The following is a 17302-nucleotide window of genomic DNA, read 5'->3' on the forward strand; positions in this document are numbered from 1 at the left end:
CAAAGGCGTTCATCGTTTACATAAATAAGCTATTTCTCTGTTGGCTATAATGGATATGTATATATTCATAGAATGTTTATAAGATCAAATTTGAAGTAATTGACATGGACTCCAGAACTTTATTTTTAGAAAGCTTGTAATTTCTGTTTAAATCAGGGTGATTGGGAAAAGACTATAGAAAATAGACAAATTCTCTTTTCTGTATATGTACATACATACATGCATGCACACTTGCACATATACTTGTGTTCAAAAATATATATCCATTGCCTAACTCAAAATTTCCTAAACTTTTCACTATTGGTAAACTCCTCACAGACAAATGGGAAGTTGGGATGACATAGTTAGAACATAATGGCATTCTTAATTGATGGAGATAAAGGATTGACTCTCCTTGACTGCCTGAAGCCAATTCCAGCCTATCAGCAAGGGCTGAATCATCTGGAGTGGCTGAAGGGCATTTCCCCAAACCTGAAAAAGGATGATTGTTTGCTGCCAGACAGCTCAGGGCATCTTAATCAACATGTTATTGCCTCCTACTGGCCAAACACCTGAACAACCTTAGGCTAATTCTTCCAACCTGATAATGGACTCTGTAATTGAAGCCTGACCCTTTGAAGTGTATATCTCTGCCTCGCCTCAGGACAATTTGTGTTAATAAAAAGCATGGGGTCCCTAGATGAGGAGATCTTAGTTTCTTTAGCTAGGTTCCTCAAAGAAACTTTCAAATGCCTTTCAAACTTACGCTTCCTCTGTGGACTCTTTATTAAGTTACACACAGCCCTTCTCCAGATTGCTGAACCCTTCTAGATGCTGGAACAAGAACCCTGGCACTTGACCACTGTTCCTTTTAGTTAATAAACTGTGGAAGTACACCTGTTCTTCTGAAGGAAGATGTGTTTCTCTCTTATTATCTTAAAAGCAATATATGAACACAATATAGCCATTTTAAAAAAAATCTTATATGGACTTAACCAATAAAAATAGCATCTATCTAAATGGTAGAAGGAATGATTTCTAGGAAACAATAAAATTACTGTAGATTTGTTCTATGACTTATTACTGTTGTAATGTACCCCGCGAATCACAGGACGCCTCAAGAAGTCGAATTAAAGAGTCACATTTATTGCAATCTGGGACTATGAGGGGCCATTCCCTAAATCTCATAGTAACAAGATGGTCACAGTTCCAGGGTTATATAGGCAAAAAACACAGGTATTGATTATATCCCAGGGTTTGGAATGAGGAACCTGGTTCACAAAAAAAGCAGTTTACAGAAGCAGAATTAAGCATGTTAATTACAGTTTTGGGTCTCTGGATCACTGAGTTGACAGAAACACATTATCAGGGACCGCTGGGTTGACAGGAACACATTTTCTAGAGCCCTCGGGTCTCGAGACCACTGAGTCAACTGGAACCCATTATCTGGAACCCTCAGGTCTTGGGATAATTGTGCTGTCCTGGTTTCCAGGTACAGAGGAATGTGCTTTCTAAAACCAGTAAGATAACAATCAATGGGGTAGTCATTCAATCGAATGGGATGATTTATACAATTCAGAAAATCAAAGTAACTTTTCTATTGTTTGCCGGGAGCCGGTCCATCCTTGCTGTTTCAAAGGACCTGGCATATATGGCATACTGTTCTTAATATGTTTGCTCACCTTCTTGGCACTATGTGTTTTAACCAAGGTCACCTCTCTGAGAAAGGTTGTTTCCCCAGGTAGAGATTTTCCCCTGAAGTTAGGGAGGGAATAAAACCCCTTAACTAAGTGCCAGGCGGGTAATTAATCACTTTAACTACGAACAATCATGCTTAAACTACATAATCTCTACTCCCTGGAATGGAGATAAGAAACACCCTAACGTTTGGAATAGAGATTAATAGGATTGGAATCAACGGGTATAAATACAGATGTAACAAGACAACAGGACACAGAACCTAGACACAGAACCTACACAGAACCTAGAGACAGAAGAACTTCGCTGGAGAGAACATGGCAAAAGATCCTGGACAGAAACTGGCCACAGAACCTAGAAACAGAACCTAGCAAGAGAACATGGCAAAAGATCCTGGACAGAAACTGGCCACAGAACCTAGAAACAGAACCTAGCAAGAGAACATGGCAAAAGATCCTGGACAGAAACTGGCCACAGAACCTAGAGACAGAACCTGGCTACAGAACCTGGATAGAACATGGCAAGAAAACCTGACTAGAACCTGGTGACTGAACCTGGCTGGAGAACCTGGCTGGAGAACCTAGCGAGGGAACATGGCTACAGAACCTGCCTGGAGAACCTGGAGAACCTGGCTGGAGAACCTAGCAAGAGAACATGGTCACAGAACCTGGCTGGAGATTCTAACCAGAACTTTGCCGGAGATCCTGATCAGAACTTGGCTAGAGATCCTGGCCAGGCTGCTGATCAACTGAACACTGCCTCTGTGTCGTTCCTTCTTCGCCGACTCTGTCCACACCTTTGGGGACCCCTGGACCTGCTGGGGTTGGACCCCAGCAATTGTTAAGCCAAACAACAGGGTTAGAGTTAAACTACAGTTTCTACCTGATGGTTGCTACCATACTTCATTACAAGTCACTTAACTTATTGGAAGTCACTAACTTATTTAATAAATTCTCAGAAATAAATTGTGAAGCCTAGAGTTGAATGCTAGTTGTAGTTATATATGTAAACAAATGATAATCTAAAAGTATAATGTTTGTATTGAAACAAATTAAAGCTACATTTGTCTCATAATTATTTGAAAATAAACCATTTGTTGATGTATGTTGGCTAATATTGGCAATGGAAATGGTTTTCAATAAATTCTAAATAATTTTTAATCTGGGTGATTTCTGGGAACTGTCCATTTTTATTAGAGAGTCTGAAAATAAAATTCCTTTCACCAATCTGTTATTTTCACACACAATATTTATGAAATTCAATTCTGTTCCATAGATTTCTTAAAGCTCAAAATTTAACTGTAAATCTCACTTCTCTATAATGAATCTTGGAATAAGAAAAAGAAAAAAATATGTCTGAGCTTCAAAAATAGATTTCACAAGTCAAAGTACTAAAGCCCATGTATTTCTTTACTCAGGTGGCTCAACAAATCTTTTATCAGTTTCTTTCTACTTTTGCTTGGCATAAAATTAAAACATTTTTGATTATTTGTATCAAGGCTGACAGATTGAAAACAAGATCAGTGGCGAGGAAACCGATGGTACTTAAAGACAAATGAACTGTGATCAAATAAACAATTGAGATTATATTTAAAACAAACCATATGATCAATGAACTAAAATTCTATATTAGTCATGGGTTATATAAGAAAAACAAATATATAATCTACTATATTGTAGAAAGGATAGGAAACTGACACCCATTAACATGAACCACTTTCATAAATGTAATGTTACATTATTTTTAATAAATTTTTAAAGTAAGGATCTGTGTAACAACAGGTAGAGATCTGGGTAATAAAAATATTTAGATACATTTTATTTTACATAGACAAAAGTAGGCTTTTTAGAATGGACAGTACCAAATGAATCATTTTGTTTTACCTAATTCACACAGTGTCTTTGTTAACTGGGTTTTGTTATTAGCTAATACATCAAGGTTAAGATTAAATTTATGGCTATACTCTCAGTACTTAAGATGTTGCAACTAATCAGTTTAATCAAAAGATTTCATTGAACCTTGGGGATATCATTATAATCAATCAGTCATTGATTATTTTTTAATACTCTCAAAATGATATGAACCATTATACTCAGCCTCTGTGAAAATCTATAATTTCATGCATAGATTTTCTGATTAGCAAATGTCAATACATAAAGAGTAAGAGTTCACTAAGTTATTATTATAAGTGAGAAAAAAAACTGTATTATTATCTCCCAATCACAAAAGATTGGAATGAAAAACTTAGATTTATTTTCTTTGTGTTAAAAACAAAAGCACTGAAACAGATGGAAAAATCCAAAAGAGAATAGTGCCTTTAAATAGAAGATGCAATGAAATATGCTGCTAAACACTCAAGGGATAAATCACTCAGTTTTTCAGACCTTCTTTTATTTCTCTTTTAAAGTGATAAATTGCAAGGAATCAGTACATATGAAATAGAAACCTCTGTGCTTCTTCCCCAATATCACATAAGTTCAGAGCTAGAAAATGCCATCAGATACCTAGTTCAGTGATTCTCAAATAGAAATACACATCAAAATTGCAAGGAGTTATATACTACCCAGGTATCTGTATCCATCTACTGAATCCGAATTTTAAGCATGTGTATTTTCAAAGATAAACCCCTAGTTAAGAACACTTGAGCTTAATTCTTTCATTTTATTAAAATGAACTGATAACTAAAAGAAAAAAAAATACTTATGTATATTTTGTATATTTTGAAATATATATTTATGTATAAAATGAAAAGCTATCCTTAAATTAATAAAATAGTGCCAAAGATAATGAATTTGAGTGAATATTCTAATGCTTCTTCATTTTAAGCTCCCAATAATAATATAAGCTCCCAATTATAATAAGTCATAGAACAAATCCATGTCAAAGACAGAGGATCTCTAATGACCTCTCTACTATTTTACTACGTTAACAAAACTTATAAGACTTATAAGACTTATGTAACCTAACCAAGTTACACAATGAATAAGAAAAAATTGATTTTTTGAGGTTAACTATTTCAGATGGTATTCTATAGGGCCTATGATATAAAAGCAATCTTTGTATACAACATAGCCATAGTAAAAATTTTATAAGTGCTAAGACATTTGAGGCTTGACACATGTTGTCATGTTCCTATGTAACTGAGAAATTATTGAGAATAAAATTCACTACCATCTTCTTTTGCTACCAAAATGAAATTTCATTTTTCCATCGAAGAGTATTTGGACAATTCTGTGTGTTTTGAGAATTCCGAAGCTCCCAAATTCTGACAGAGTCAGTCTCCGTGTTAATTTCCAGCAAATGAGATTAAGCAAATCTTCATGAAGTGGGTGAGAGCAGGAACAAATGAAGGCTTTTGTATTCAGACACAGAACAGTTGGACTGAATCCTCACTGATGAAAGGTTAGTAATCAGAGAGGGGGAGCAGAACCTCAGGTTTCTAATTACCCATGCAGAAGGGACAATTGGGACCTGACCACTAATTAGCTAAGCACCGGGAACCAGAGGGATGTAGAGAAGATCCTGGGAGCCAATTTTGGTATGAAAAGGGTTGGAATCACTTGGCAGATTAACCTGTCTCCGAAAGGGTCATGGAGATGACACAACAGGCATTTCTGTAGCAGCCAAGATGAACTACGGAGCAAGGGCTGCTGCCTCATAATCCTGGCTCCAGCCACACCCAGCTTTTACTCTACAACCCCAAAGGGAGGCAACAGGCAACTCTCTAAAGACTCACTTGGATTTTTCAGCCATCTGGTGGTGAAGGTGAAGGTAAAGGCAGTTTTATTGTGGGTTTTTTTTTTTTTTTCCACTATAAAACATATCAATTCAGTTCTGCTTTTGCTCCTGAATGCTAGGAGAAAATTTATAACTCTAGTATACTAGTATATATACAATGTATACATTTTAACATAGTTGTATGTGAATAAAAACTTTGTTCTTTCCACATGTTAGTTCTAGGGCACTCTTAGTTTCTCCTGCTGTTATCAAAATTAAGCATTCATTATTCATGTAAGATACAGAGGAAAATGAAAGTAAAATGAAAGGGAAAATACTAGAATAATTTGATCATACATATTTAAATAATCACAAAGAAACAGTTATTCTCAAATATGCCTAAGTAGTTACATGGAGGAATAAATCTTATTCTACCCATTCTTAACATTGCATCTCATTATATGCTAAGCATTACATTTTTTCTGGTTTTATCCCATTGTTTTCTGAGGCTTACTGAACCATAAAAAAAGGAAAAGAAGAAAACTGGCTCACTGTTACAAAATACTTATCCTGGTTTCAAAGTCTTCCGATGTTTTATTTAAGCTCACATTCATGGTGCCACATATACTCGTAAGAAAATTCTGCAAAAGTGAAAATGTTCATTTAAAGCTACAATGCACCAAGTTCAAAGAAGAAGCAAACCTCACATCTGTGATATTACCTGGATTGGTTTCGAGATTAGGATCCATACAAAAAGCAGACTGCTAACTTCTGTAGCCAAATGGGGGTGCCTTATAGATTAAGCAAAATCATTTTTCTGTTTATCACAATTACTAAGTGCCGGAGTCCATTAATTGGCTTCACTAGCTGAGTTTAGACAGACCCCCAAAAGCTAGTAACCTTTGAAGTCCTAGCAAAGGTCAGGACTGCGCACCACCCAGTTAATCTAGGAACCACCCAGTTAATTTAGGTAATAATAGTTGAAGCATCATCCCCACCTTAGTTCACTTAATTCCTTAGATACTTATGTAGATCCTTGTTGATTATTGTTGATCAGATACTCTGCCTATTCCTGGAAATCATCTATTGATGAGCTAACCAGATACTTTGTCTATTCCTGGAAATTGTCTGCTGATCTGTGTGTCATTGAAACCTCCTTACCCTAAGGGCTACTCCAGATCAATAAAAGATTGGAGCGGCCTGAGCATCAGTGGAGTTCTTTGGGACTTGCCCGCCTGGTCCCCCAATATTGCAAAATTATCTCGTGTCTTTTTCTCTCATTTGTTGTGTGACTCCTCTTTCAGATACCGAACCCTACTCCACGCAGAATGTGGAGGGATTGTTACTCGACAACTAAATATTTTTTTTTCAGAAACATCACACCCCATGCCTTTCTTTTCTCTTCCCCTTCAAAGCCTTCAGCGTTTCATGGTTAATATTTTACTAATAAGTTGATGAAAGTAAATATGAAACTCAAATTGGGCCTTGCTTTATTTCAAAATTATCATTTTTTATTTCTTCCTGCCTGGCTTAGTGTCTTCGAAATGATTTTGTGTTTCAATTTATTATTATGGAGTGTATTATTTGTCCAATTATGTACCATTCACTAGTATTTCTATGAAAAATGCAATATTTATCATGACATTGATGCAACGGTTAACTTAGAACGGCTTGAGTGCTCAAACCCTACATATTCCCAAGGAATGGTGGGCTCTGACTGGCTTTTTGGAAGATAACCTCTGAGCCTTGGAACGTCCTGCCTGTAACAGTGTGCTTGATCCCTGACAAGCTGGGCTGTGCCAAATAGCTTATGCTAATGATGTGATTTATAAGGAAGACTTGCTTTTAAAATTGGGCTTTGGACTATGTTGTATCCATTGGAACGCTCCAGGAGCTGAAGCCGGATTAGCTAAAATCTGTGCCTTGTGAATGACCCGGATAAACACCCTGGGCATCAAGGCTTCAGTGAGTTTCCTGATTGGCAACACCTCAGTGGGCTTGTCACACATCCTGTCTGAGAGAGGAAAGTGCTTCACACACACATGTCCTCTAGGAGAAGGCACCTGAAGCCTGTGCCTGCTTTCCCCATGGCTTCACCATGTGCGTCTTTCCTTTTGCTACCTTTAATCTATAACTTTTCACTGTAATAAACCCTAACCATGAGTATTCTGCCTCCTCGTCAATCATCAAATCTCAAGGTCATGTTTGAGCCTCAGATACAGTATCTAAAAGCTATCAAATCCTTTGAACATTTAAAAAAATTTAAACAATCTATTGTTCCCATCACATCTCCTCTTGGAAGAATATTATCAAATCAATAATATTTTGTCTTCTAATTGATATATGAATTATGGTTAGAATTATGTAATTTCAATAATCAATTTAATCAAAATATAACAGTCTAGTTGGTAAACACTATTTAGAGGATTTTATTTCATTTTCAACCCTGTTGCTTTCTGATTTGTTTCTTTATTCTTTCTACCCCAGCTTTATGGAGGTATAGTTGACAAAGTGTTCAGAGTGATGATTTCATATATATAGATACATTATTAAATGATTTAATTAAATAATTAAGAATTAATAAGATTAATTAATATACCAATCATCTCACATAATTATTTTTGTGTGTTTCATAAGAATACTTAACATCTACTCTCTTAGCAAATTTCAAGTATACAATAGACTATTACTAAGTATAGTTACTATACGATACATTAGATTCCCGGAAGTTATTCATCTTATAACTGAAGGCCTGTACCTTTTGATCAGCATCTCCCTATTCCCCCCAAACCCCAGCTGCTGGTAACTGCCGATCTATACTCTGTTTCTATGAGTTCTATCATTTTTTAATTCTTATTTTTTAAATTATTAACCTATATAATAAAAGCATAGTATGCAAATTGTCCCCTCAACCAGGAGGTCATCCGGGAGTTTGACAAGGGGGCAGGGCCAGCCGGAGGAAGGAAGGGAGTACCTGGCCAGCAGCCGAAGGCCACTAGGGACCCTAGAAGTGCAAAAATTTTGTGCACTGGGTCTCTAGTTATACATTGAAGCAAGATTGCAAACTAATACTAGTCCAAGCTAGTCTGAATAACTTCTTACTGCCAATTTATAAAATGTATAAATGAGAGGATGCTGTACTTGGAAGCTTTATTATTTGGTACAATACGGTTTCTAAAGTTGCAGTCCCTGACTTTTCAAATGATTGGCATGGTGTCACAAAGAGAAGTCGTGGCAAGGTCAGGACTAGAAGTTGAATATTATGATTATGGGTATAAAGCTCTTTTTACTATAATAAACTCCTATTATTGCTGAAGTTATAGCTGAAAGCATAGACTAAAATAAAGTTTAATCACATTATGGAAATTAGATGATTTACCTGCAAGTAAAAGGGACTCTAATTCAAGCCATATTTAAAAATAGGACATAAGTGATCTCATAATTAGATTCGGAGATTGGGTAGGCACCTGGTGTGGGGAGGGGCTTCATCAGTTCAACAATTGATCAAGTCAGGTTTCTTCTCCTTCTTGCCTCTGTTACCTTCAGAGTCACTCATTATTAAGCAGCACCTCACTCCCATTCTTGGGGTCTGACAATGGTAGCATCAAGTATATGTATAATTCCAGATGTTTGAAGGTCTAGGACAGGTCACTACCTTTAACTTAAATCCTTTTTGCTTTCCCCAGAAAGAACTTCACTCTTAAGACAGAAACCAGCATCAGGTCCCATACCCATTCCTACAGGAATCCTTGCAAGTGGATGAGATTAGCACAGCCACCTTACACGAAGCATCTGGCATGAATTAAGACATAGCATCAGGGCCACTACACAAACCTCAAGGGTGGTTGGATAGCTGATGGACCATCCTGTTTCCGGACACAGCCATCCAAACACTAGTTATAACTCTTCATTTAGGCAGCTGCCTTCCTTATGGGAAAGACAAAATTTGTCACAAATGATCCTCTCATTGTAAAAACAAACAATGTCGGTATAGGTATACTGGTGGTCTGAAAACAAGTCTGTTCTTCAAAGCATTTTTCCCCTAAGCTTAGCTAGTGTGGTCCTCTTGTGAAAATCAGCTCTGTTGCTAAAGAATAAACCGTAAGCCTATACCACTATTGCAGCATTAACCTATGCTGTCTGTCATTTATTCTCTGAAGCCAGTGAGTGAATCCACCTTGAGTAGATGTTTTTATGTCAGGCTTTCTGAAAAATGACCAGCCAGAGGGGATCCCATTGATTTGCCAACTGTGTCAGTTCGTTTAAGGCCGAATGGCACATGCTTCTGACAAAGGCTGTGACAAATGGATATGTACTGAAGGGGCAGCCCTGACACAGGAGAAGGCAGAAAATGATGGAAGTATACAACGCCAGGTGGAAATCAAAATAAAATTCAAGGCTACGTATTATGTGTGTGTATACAATACCTCGAGTTAGGTCAAAGTAGGTACCTACGAGGCTAACAGCACTCTTCAGAATAATTTCTGAAATTTTACACAAATTCAGTATCACCAAGAATTGTGAGAGCAGAGTGAGCAGTTTGTTTTGTAATATCACATCAACCTGTATATAGTGGTGACTAGAACATTTTTTTACTACCATTGAGTGAAAAAAAATATTGCTCAAGTTTCTGTTTTTCTAATCTTAATAAGTACTCATATGTACCAACATGCCCCAGAGGCCAAAGTTAACTATATACGTAGGGTTAATTGATGTGACCACGTAATAGAATATATCAATAATATTCATGGATACTAACAAGATGCAGATCTTTGCAGGTAGAGTTGTGCTCATGGGCATTCAGGATGCAGTCATCCGTGTCCTGCTCACACCTCAGGCCCTTGTAGCCAGGGTTGCAGAAGCAGAAGCCAGCAAGCACTGAAAACAGCAGAAGAGAGAAAACTCATTACATTCCTTTCATCACCGTGTAGGTAATACTAAATGCTCTAAAGAATGTTGTGCTCATCTAAATGTGTTTCACTTTAAACCCCAAATTGTGAATTCTTATATGTAATACTCTACATAGTTCTCTGAAATATTTTCTAAAAAACATTATAGCTCAGTTCTATTTAACTTAAATTATTTAAAATAAGAATAATCACAAATAAGAATAATAAACATTTGGTGATGATTTGCAAAGTAACAATGGAAATATCCAGTTTAGTTTCTTTCTCGTTTTGTCAGTAAGAATACCTGTGGTCAACAGGTTACTTTTGTATCAATTAACTTTTCTCAGATTGTCTTAGGTTTAATAAACCAGAAGTTAACTGCTTAACAAAGCTCTTGGTACAACAAGGTACATAAAAGTGCACAGAGATCTGAAAGTTGATTTCGAACTATCTAAGCCTTTGTTCAAAAGAGCTTTCACATTTCATCATAATCTTTTAAAAGTCATGATCAGAACATGGTCTCTATTTTATCATTAATGGTGGAAAAAGGACTGTCTCAAGGAAATGGCGACATCATGAATTGCAGTTGGAGAAAGCGGGGATTTATAGCTGCTTCTATAAATCCCTGGGTTCCTCATTATCCCTGAGACTTACCACGTATTCTCCACTGACACTCTGCCTCTGTGTAAGTACCTGCTATTACTCTCATTAAATGCTTAGATCCTGGCTGGCAAAAGCATTTTTAATGTAATGTGAGGTACTTGGCTGGTTTCTAGATTTCTGCAGCCATCCTTCTGTGTAGAACATGTAACTGGGTCCCCTAAGGAGAACAAGCCAGCCGACAGCCCTCAACAAGAGACAGGGGAGACACAAAATATGGCAGCTCTTTAGACAGAATTTTATTTGTCTTACTTTACTTTTTTCACCCAGCATCCTAGTTTTCAATGTCTCATTTAATATAAATGATCAATTGATATGCATATATAGTTGTACATAAATTAATGAGATAACAGTTATTTGGCGCATCTTTATATGTTATAAAGGCATTATGTACGACAACAAATTAAAACCAAGTGTTATACAATATGTCATGAAGACATTATGGAATCACATCACTCATAATAATATTTTTAAAAGAGTTTATGACTATAGTTCAAGTTCATATATTGATGCAAACTGACACATAACAAATAACTAGAGTCAAATGAAATCTTAGTGCAGATATAGACATTCTCTACGTAGATAAATGATGAATTACTTTACAATAAATGACAACAAAGAATAACTTTGAATTAACAAATGGTCTGAAAGACAGAGATTGGTTTCTAAAAAAATAAGGCGTGTTTTTATTATCAACAAATATGCTTTTTTAATATTAAAACCTTACGAGCTAAGAAGCTAAGAAATAAACTATGTTCCAAATAAGACCCTGAGGATTTGATCTTATTACCATAAAGAAAATAAACAAGCAAACAAGCAACCATAACTTTGCTTAAAATTTAAAACAAACAAAAACACTGTTTTTTTTTCAAATCTATTAGAACATATTATTAAAGCATATTGCCTTATTTTCCTGTTGTCTTTCTCAGAAAATACAATCACTATGTTAATAGTAGCCTTTGTTTACCCCATACTACTAATTTTAATTTTCATCAGATAAGCCATCTATAAGTCATTATTACATTATTCATTTTCTACTTAATTATACATTACACATAATCCATTATATGAACTGATTCAAAGTTCCTGACATGATAAAACTGTGTTGAAAATACAGAGGTAAGTATTTTAACAAATCTTCTGAAAAACCATACCATGTCTGAAATTTACAAAGTCAATATACATATGGATAAATGTTTCTTATATACTGTCATGTAATAAATACTATTAACTTGAAATCAGAAAGTTTGGCCTCCCGAACTATTTTATTTTTGAGGAAGTATTAACAATACAGTGCCTTAGATTTATGCTATCAGTTTACATGAATAAATGAATTTTTAATACATATTTTGGTTCTATTGTAGCTAATTTCCTTGGGTTTGGTCCAAAATATACTGTGAACAATCATATTTTGAAATACAACAATATTTCAGGTCTCCAGAATTCACATTTTCCATGATGTATTATGTATGAATTTCAAACATATACTAGGGAGCACTTCACTATTAAATAGCATATTTGGAAATTGTATTTTCTTATCACATAAAGAATTATGACTTGTAATATGTATGGGGGCCTAATAAAAGTAGATTTTACAGTTATGAGTGCATGAAACAGTTTATTCTTATATTATTATTTATTAATTATTGTATTATTTATTAACTATTATATTATTTTCATACGAACTAATGTAAAGCTACTTTTGCCCACACCTGTATATAAACCTTCTTCATGCAGAATACATCTGAAGTGTTCATATATAACCATTATACTAGGGCTGCCTAGATCTAAAAGCGTTGCTAACCTCTCCCTTAGGCATACTTTTTGTTTCCTTATTTTATAGTGAGCACCAGCATCACCAAACATTTGTGGGTTTAAGCTCAGAAATAAGATAACTGTGACTTATTTCAAGGTAATTTGAGAATTTTACAAATTTAAAAGCACAATATTTAAAGTGCTGAATTCTGGGGGGGGAAAAAGTTGGTTCAAATTAACAGTAACAAACAAATGGCCCAGAGCATAAAATTATGCTTTGCTCAGCTAGCATAGTATTAGAAAAAAATATTCCATTTTAATATCTATGTAGAAATTCCAGCTTGCTAGTCCTTCCACCTGTCCGCCCCTCCATACACACATACATACACACTACCTATTGTTTGATACCTGGGCTGTTTCATCCAATGTATAAAAATCCTGTTATGTTCTTTAAGGACATGCATTGGAAAACACTGGTTTAAATAAAAGAATGCATAATTTTGGTTAAATGATAGACTTTCCAAATGACTTGCTAGCACAATGTGCTTTTTCACACATCACATTATTTTAACAATTTATCTATTTACTGAAAGATTATGTAGAAATATATTTGAAAGGAGGTAAAATAAAGCTAAATAAGATGCACAGAGGTTTCTCTCTCTCTCTCTCTCTCTCTCTCTCTCTCTCTCTCTCTCTCTCTCTCTCTTCCTATCTCCTTTTCCCCACTCCATATCTCTTAATCCTCTTAACCATACCCAGGGCACAGGGCTATTTCATGCCCTGTTTTTCCTGTGTCTAAAAAAATAAAATCCATTATCCAATATTCAGCTTTCTCTTCCCTCCTCCTCTTTTTCTCTTACCTTCCTTTTATTTTCCCTTATTTTCCTTTTGCCTTCTTCTTTTATTTCTCTATAAATTTATATTTTTCAGGAACATATATCTCAGTAAGAAGAAGTGTGTTTGCATAATAGATGGGCTAAAATAATGAGTTATTTTAAATCATTGTAATCTGCTTTTTTCTCTACCTACAGATAAACACTTTAACAATCTAACATTAAAAAAAGGTGAAAAAAGGTTAATTCTGATATCTGAACACAGAAGTCACATTTCATTAACATTGTTCATTTGCTACTGTATGACTCACAAAATATAAATGAATTTGTCAGAGGTGGGACTGTTCTGTGAAAATAATTGGCATTGACTTTGCTCATTCAAGGCAGGGTAAAGTCAGCAACTAATCCTGGTTTCATCCTGAGCTATTCCATTACTTTGTCAGATTCTACGTTGCACTGCACTACGAGGATGGCTGTGGCTGAGTGAACGCGCTGTCATAGCGATATCCATCCAGGCATGGGCTGGAGCTGCATTGGTTGACATTCATCTCACAACGTGGACCAGCAACGCCTTTCCCACACTGGCGCTGGTACCCTCGGGGAAACATTTCCAGACCCATATTCTCTCTGCACATGGCTCCATTCTCACAAGGATTACTATCCCCACAAGGCCCATATTCACATTGTGGGCCTCAAAGGAAAGAATCAGAGTCAGTGCTTACATAATGAACAGATCCTGCAGACGACTGTCAATGACTTGGCATATTTCTGTATAAATGCATTCAATTCAGCCTCTAGGTAAAGTCTCACAATTCTCTTTCATATTATCAATGTGATTCTCTCTCTCTTTCTACATTAAGATTTAAGAAAGAAATGTTTATTTATGATTTATATGCTTCATCTAACAAAGAACTAGCAGGCAGCAATGTCAAGTGACAGTATTTTTTAAAATAGCTACCATTTTGTTTCTTCATACTTTCAATTCCTACTTAACAATATTCTCTGAATACATCGCAATTAAGAAAGTACATTATTAATGATTTGATGCTCCCTGTATTTTTTTTCCTGGTACCCTAGAAGTTGTTATCACTATAAGCTTAGCTTGATGGATTTGTTGCTATTTTCAAAACAAGTACATAATGAAAAAAGAAAATTATAATAAGCCTTTAATCTTAAGAATAGCACCTTAGATCTGAAACTAAGTCTTAATTTTTACTCATAAAATGTAACTAAGGCCTAATCAGCATGACTCAGTGGTTGAGCATCACCCTATGAACCAGGAGGTCATGGTTTGATTCTGGTCAAGGAAATACCTGGGTTGTGGGCTTGATCCCTGGTAGGAGGCATGCAGGAGGCAGTGGATCAACGATTCTCTCTCATCATTGATATTTTCATCTCTCTCTCTCTCTCTCTCTCTCTCTCTCTCTCTCTCTCTCTCTCTTTCTCTCAGAAGTCAATTATATATATATATATATATATATATGTATATATGTGTATATATGTATATAAATTAAAATATGTAACTAGATAAAGTCGTTGTCACTGGGTGAAATGTACACACATATTTGGATATAAAAAATATAAGGCATGACACAAGGGAATTCATATTTTAAAAAATGAAGAGCAAACAACATAAAATTGTTCATCAGAACAAAATCATTGCTCAGCTGTCAGTTTTTCAAGCATAAGAAATGCATTTGGATAGTAGTGATTTAGAATGTATTTAAATTATATTATTCATTCACCAAAATGTATAGCATATATGCACAAATATAGTTCCAAAGTGCCTGGCTCAGAGAAAAATGTCCAGGAATCAAGTTCCTAACTGCTCATGTTTTATCAGTAATTTTAAAACTAAGGGTGAGGGGATAATAAAAATAATTTAGGTCCTTTGCCCATTTTTTGATTGGATCATTTATCTTCCTTTTGTTAAGTTGTATGAGTTCTCTGTAAATTTTGGAGATTAAACCTTTATCTGAAATATCATTGGCAAATCTGTTCTCCCATGCAGTGGGCTTTCTTGTTGTTTTGTTGATGGTTTCTTTTGCTGTGCAGAAGCTTTTTATTTTGATGTAGTCCCATTTGTTTATTTTCTCCTTAGTTTCCATTGCCCTAGGAGCTGTGTCTGTAAATATATTGCTACGATATATGTCTGCTATTTTGCTGCCTCTGGAGACTTGGAGGATTTTTATGGTTTCCCGTCTTACATTTAAGTCTTTTAGCCATTTTGAGTTTGTTTCTGTGTATTATATAAGTTGGTGATCTAGTTTCATTTTTTTTTGCATATATCTGACCAAATTTCCCAACACCATTTATTGAAGACTAAGGAAGATAAATGATCCAATCAAAAAATGTGCAAAGGACCTAAATAGACACTTTCGAAAGAGGACATAAAGAAGGCTGAGAGACATATGAAAGTATGCTCAAGGTCACTAACCTTCTGAGAGAAGCAAATCAAAACAACAGTGAGATACCATCTCACACCTGTCAGAATGGCTATCATCAACAAATCAACAAATGACAAGTGCTGGTGAGGATGTGGAGAAAAAAGAACCCTCGTGCATTGCTGGTGAGAATGCAGACTGGTGCAACCACTGTGGAGAATAGTATGGAGTTTCCTCAAAAAGTTAAAAATGGCATTCCCATTTGACCCAGTGATCCCACTTCTAGGAATATATCCCAAGAAACCAGAAACACCAATCAGAAAGGACATATGCACCCCTATGTTCAAAGCAGCACGATTTACCATAGCCAAGATTTGGAAACAGCCTAAATGCCCATCAGCAGATGAGTGGATTAAAAAGCTGTGGTACATCTACACAATGGAATACTATGCCGCTATAAAAAAGAAGGAACTTTTACCATTTGCAACAGCATGGATGGAACTGGAGAGCATTATGTTAAGCAAAATAAGCCAGTCTCAGAAAGATAAATATCACATGATCTCACTCATATGTGGGATATACTGATCAACATAATTTGATGAACAAGAGTAGATCCAGAGACAAATGGTAGGAAAGGGAGGGGTTAGAGAGCAACCAAATGACTTGTATGCATGCATATTAGCATAACCAATGGACACAGACACTGGGGTGGTGGGGGCTTCCTGGGGGTGGGAATGGCTGGGGGGGGGGCAGCAGATCAGCGGGGGAAAAGGAGACATATGTAAAACTTTAGAATAAATAAATAAATAAATAAAATAATTGCAAAATGGGATAAAGTTTTCAAGGTGAGAAGTACAGTGGCAGTTATAGAAACTCTAAAACTTCAGGATTCCTGGTCTTCCAACTCTGATCACCAGGTTTTTAAACAACAACAGTAAGAGGGCCCTAGAAACTGCTGAAAACATCAACAATGTATACAGTGAAGGACCCAAAAGGATACAGTGTCCATAAAATAAGAGCAATAGGAACTGTACCAAGTTGAATATACATCTGGGATTTCAGGTTTCTAAGAACAGTAATATAAACAAACAAACAAACAAACAAATAAATAAATAAATAAATAAAATTATAAAACTGCATCTAAAAAGCACAGAAATAAAGATTTTCTTCAATTAAAAAAAAAACTATTAAGTGGCTATTTTTTTTTTTTTTGCAAGAGCTATAGTGAGTAGTGTAGAGAATTTAAATACAAACAAGGTTGGTTCCTTGTCCTTAAACCATCATGAGGCTGATATATATTGTAAATGATATATTTCTGGATAATAATTTATATTAATGAAAGTATATTTCTTTATAAGAGAAATGTCATTGAACAACATCCACCAGA

At 35.5% G+C, this 17302-nt stretch overlaps 1 pseudogene across 1 annotated transcript in view; it reads right to left on the minus strand.

Moving 5' to 3' along the window:
• The window catches only part of LOC308521606 (small ribosomal subunit protein eS6-like), a 28448-nt pseudogene extending 14282 nt beyond the window's left edge, over positions 1 to 14166 (minus strand). The window contains exon 1 of the transcript in view: positions 13997 to 14166. The product of the transcript in view is annotated as a small ribosomal subunit protein eS6-like (transcript). The remainder of the gene's footprint in view (positions 1 to 13996) is intronic.
• Between the last annotated feature and the right edge of the window lie 3136 nt (positions 14167 to 17302).

Source organism: Myotis nattereri (assembly GCF_964212035.1).
Source record: "Myotis nattereri genome assembly, chromosome: 6".
Lineage (NCBI taxonomy): Eukaryota > Metazoa > Chordata > Mammalia > Chiroptera > Vespertilionidae > Myotis > Myotis nattereri.